The sequence below is a fragment of the Juglans microcarpa x Juglans regia genome, chromosome 6D, assembly GCF_004785595.1.
Source record: "Juglans microcarpa x Juglans regia isolate MS1-56 chromosome 6D, Jm3101_v1.0, whole genome shotgun sequence".
NCBI lineage: Eukaryota > Viridiplantae > Streptophyta > Magnoliopsida > Fagales > Juglandaceae > Juglans > Juglans microcarpa x Juglans regia.
Genome location: NC_054604.1, coordinates 22,090,129 through 22,095,296, shown reverse-complemented (window position 1 = coordinate 22,095,296; position 5,168 = coordinate 22,090,129).

The window sequence follows — 5,168 nt, the reverse complement described above, 5'->3', positions numbered from 1 at the left end:
AAAGCTGTATTGTCTCGAGAATATTTGGTGGAGATTGAGTGGTCCAACTTCCTTAACATCTCCACGCGCTGCAATGAAAAACTCAGAAAGTTTTGATTCCATTGGGCCATTTTCTGTCAATATCTACTAGGATTCGGATACATGCATTGTGGAGAAAAGTTATCCTTGCGCGCCACTTGGGGAAGTGTCTAGATAGATTATATATAGCTAGGCTAGGTAAGAAATATTATTGGTTATCGAGATGCTATTAATCATGCTTTCAAAGAGAAATCATGAGCTAGCTAGGGTCATGATCAAGCCGGTAATGGTTTGCATAAGATCAGTAAGGGATAATTTATGAATTAAGCCATGATTATTAAATTGCCACAGAACATGGTTGGGTTTCTTTTCATGATTCATGCGAAGTTTGTAGCACTAGCTTTCATGTTCTACCTTATTATGTGTACATTACTAGGCCAGACTAGTACTACTGCTGCTCTTTAGCAACAACCTGCAGGAAGAATAACTTCTTATGACCACTTAAATAAGTTCTTCTGAAGCAACAGACATGCCTCAGAAAAAACGAGGCATTTACCTATCGAGGGAATCAATAAATAAGAAGAGAAAGCTGTAGATATTCTGAAGATCATGCACCATACACCTGAAACTTTAAACCTCTAAAGTAAGAGATCGATCTAATTTGCAGTTACTTGCGAATTATCAGTTTATGATCACTTTAATCAGGCAGCCAAAACATGCATGAAGAGGCTAATGAAGATTAATAACGTTTGATACTGGCAAAAGGGGATTTAGATTTGTCTAATCTTTTCCCTGAAAACGAATATATAATGAGTACTGCAGGCTGACTTCAAAGACAATACTTTCTGCAACTTGCTTTGAATTTTCCTTTTTGGCTATATATAAATACACATTTCAATCTTCCAAGCTAGAAGTCCAAGTTGCATGATCATTTCTCTCTAAAATAAAGAGTTTTGCGTCACTCATAGTGAGGGACAAGCTAGCAAGGATGATATGGAATGGGGCACATTTGGTTCCACAGATAGGATTATTAAAACAAAGACATAGTAGTTAGCATATTCATATGATCATAACCATATTAATATATAATAAAATGAATTGAGATCTTGAGGGTTATTTTTCACGCATTAAGTTTGATTGGGTACTGCTAAATTGCATTCAAGGGGAATGGTTGGTCTCAGTTGAAGACCTTTGCTTTTGATGATATTCTGAAGTGGGTCATCCCAATTTCCTTTGACCTCATTCCTCACCTCTCAGTAAGTGCCAGTACGGTATAATATGCCTTCTTGTGCCGAAGGAACCTTCATTAGGTATAGTGTCGTTTGTGAGAAGGTATTTGTTTTATATAAAAAGTGGAAAGAGAGAGAGAGAGAGAGAGAGAGTAGTATAAGCGACTCATCACCTAGAACAGAATGCCCCTTTTGGGATTAAGAATCAACAAGGACTTTGCCTAATCTTAATCACATAGTCCTGGCCTGTTGGACTTTTCCTAGAGGGAGTGGCTAGTCTATATATGCAATTCGGTTGGTTTTATTCCTATACATGATACAATGATATTACATTACAAATTCTAATATTCTTAATTATTAATTATCCGATCGATTAAGGGTGTCATCTAATTGAATGTCATTAATTAGCGTAAAGTGTACTATAATTTTTATTCAATGCTGTACAATATTAATTCGTTAGTGTTTCTTTACAAGACTTAAATACAAATAATAGTACCGTATTTGATAAGTGCTATAACCACAAAGATTAATTTGGAGAAGTGTTATAGTTACAAAGAGATCCCACAAAAGTAAACCCACATGAAATTGGCATCATGATTCATATATATGATATGTCAGATTTATTTTCTAATAAAAATAGATTTACAATCTAATATATCACATCAAGACAGGTCAGTTTGTGGGTTATTTTTGTAAGATCTCTTTGCGGCTAAAAAATTTCTCATGATTTTGTGAGAACATATCATATATATGGACATATGCTAGCTTCCAAAGTTGGGTAGTGTATGGCATGAACTAAATAAAAGTGAATTACATAAATGATCATTAAGAAAACTCTCTATTAATGTAACTGATCTTTTTGGTATGAGACGGATGTTAGTATAGTGCTTTCTATTTCAAGATTATGATTGTAGCCCTTGAAATCATTATAAAGGAAAAAGAATTATCCCTCTCAAGTAATATTGTGAGATATATCGATCGACTTATCTCATTTACCTCCTTGGCGGCACGGTTACGTTTAAGTGATCTCACACTATTGGTTTGAAGTGGCATGAGACTATTTGTTAGAATTCAAGAAAATTACAAAAGAACAGTACTTAAGGTTAGGTTCGGATTCAGAAATGAGATGAGATGGTTTTAAAATAAAAAATGAAAGTTGAAAAAAATATTATTATAATATTATTTTTTAATATTATTATTATTTTAGAATTTGAAAAAAGTTAAACTGTGAATTGAAAAAGTTGAATTAATTATTCATTATATTTTTTGTGAAAATTTAAAAAAGCTGTAACGATGAGATGAGATAAAACACTTTCTGAATCCAAACGGTGGGCTTAAGGTTAGAATTTGAGTCTCTTAGAATCATTATTTAAGGACACAAACTTTTCTCTCTCAAGAAATTTACTGGATTAATCCTACTCACCACCTTCCTATACTCAATTCAGGTTATATATTACACAAATGAGATCAGAGCCAATTGGATGCATCCTTGTATGACTCAAAGAGGCTTCAACATTATTATTTAAAACTTGAAATAGCACAAGGATATCAAGGATTTAAGTGATTAGGAAAAGTACTGTATGTCATCATGTGGTGCTGAGGGCAAAGCTGATCTCCATAGACTAGCTATGCACAAATAATATATTTCTAAGATAAATAAGTACATGCATGATCATATACACATCATATAGCTGCCCATGCATGAACCTTTTCTTCTTCCGTCTGATCATTAATGGGCGGCCACTTTCCGAAATCATTAGACTAAAATGATCATGAAGTAGAAGGCGCGCGTAAATTAAGCTTTCTATAGGTAGTCATGCACAAAGATGTTTCTAGCTAGGGCCCATAAGCATTTTTAGCCAACCCCATGCAATCATGATGGCTTCCGGCAGCCCTGTGTTATTGGGGCTATTAAGACACCCTTGACATTGACTGCTGTTTTAATACTAAATATATATATTATATGCATATGTATGTATATGTATATATATATATATATATATATTATATGCATATCATGAATGAAATGGGAGCTTCTGCTTGAAAATGATATATGTTCACCACCTATTCATTATTTATAAGCAAAAGCCAAATTTTAAGGTAGGAATTATTAAAGTTGAAACAAAAAGTTCTCACAAACAATTTTCAAACTAATTTTTTTTATTAAGTAATAATCACTATATATAGTGTCATTCCAATGAGTATGAAGCTCATGGGCTTGATTAATTAGTCTTTTTGTGATATATATATATATATATATATATATATATATATATTGATACTAGTAAGGAGGCTACGTGCAAGGCACGTATGCCCCAGCTTGTACGTAGCGTCTAGTTGGAGGGAAAAAAATTTATACAAAAATAAAATCTCTTTGCAAAAGTATACAATAGTAACAATTCATTAATTAAATAAAAACTCTTTAAAAGCAGATTCTGAAAACACCTAATTAAAAATACCATTATTTATATAAATGGGCCAACATACAAAATCACTATTCAATGGACAAGTTCATGAGAGTTGCATATTTAAAATCACCAAGTTTATAACCACAATTTTTTACATAAATATTATCAAGTTTATAAGCAACATAATAATAATAATAATGCATGTCAAAATTACAATCAAATATAATTGTCCAATGTATGCATGGCAGCATGCGTATAATGTCGTACGGTATGTAGTAACTAAAAGTCGACGAATTCAAATTTGTTTGCTCAATAAAAGAGTTAGATAAAAATAAGATTAGTGAGTCGTGTAGTATAGGTCAGATTAATAAACCGATCGATGCTGCAAATGGCGATCTATAGAATAGTGTAGAATTGATAGAAACGTAAATAAGATATAGATCAAGTAATAATGCAATATGAAATAAATAATTTGGTTTCATGACTCACCAATTACGTGCATGCTAGCTAGCTAGCTGCATGATTTGATCGTCACCACATGATATACATAATTATATGCTAGCTAGCTAGCTTTGTCTAATTTAATTTGGACTCTTCTCCATAAATATATACATGATAACATAGCTAGCGTTATTCCGAACAAGACATACTATTCACGAGCTGCAATTTTTTTTTTAAAAAAAAAGTGGTTCTACAGCCACCGCTGCTTTGTTGAGGGCTCCCGCTAGTGTATTTCATGTGGGTTTTTTTTTCTTTTTTTGCTTTTTCACAGGCTGCAATTTTCAAAAAAAAAAAAGTGGCTCTACAGCCACCGCTGCTTTGTTGAGGGCTCCCGCTAGGGTATTTCATGTGTTTTTTTTTTTTTTTTTTTGCTTTTTTTCAATGTATTTTTTTTTAACATTTTTCAATATTTTTTTTTAAAAATAGACAACATCATTAAAAAAATATTTCTTTAATTAACAAATAAAAATAAATATAAAAATAAAATTCTAGAGGGAGGCAGTAGGAAGACTAACATTTTTCAAAAACAATTCATGTGCATGCCTAGTATATATATACCTATGAGCTTATATGACTATGTCATACTGCACGCATGCCAACCCATCTAAAAAAAGTCAGGGTCATTTTTTGTCAATACACTAAAAGAGTTCAAAACCTTTAGAAGATGAGAAAATATATTTGTAAATGTGAATTGTGCAACCGTCGCGTAATCATTTTGAAAAAAGTGAATAAAACATAGTGCCCATATGAAAAAAAATTAATTTTTTAATAGTAGACCCCACTCTTTTTCAAAGCGATTATGCGACGTTTACACATTTCACGATTGTATGTAGAATTACTCTTAGAAGATACTACACGGCAAAGGATTTTTAATGGCAATTTTTGTAATTATAGTAAGCTATTTATGTACTTTTTTGTAAAATTGAAGACCTAAAAGGGCACAATTGTAATAATAGTCAGTTACATAGGGGTATATGCGGAATAAAAAGTGTCTAAAAAAATACTATTCATT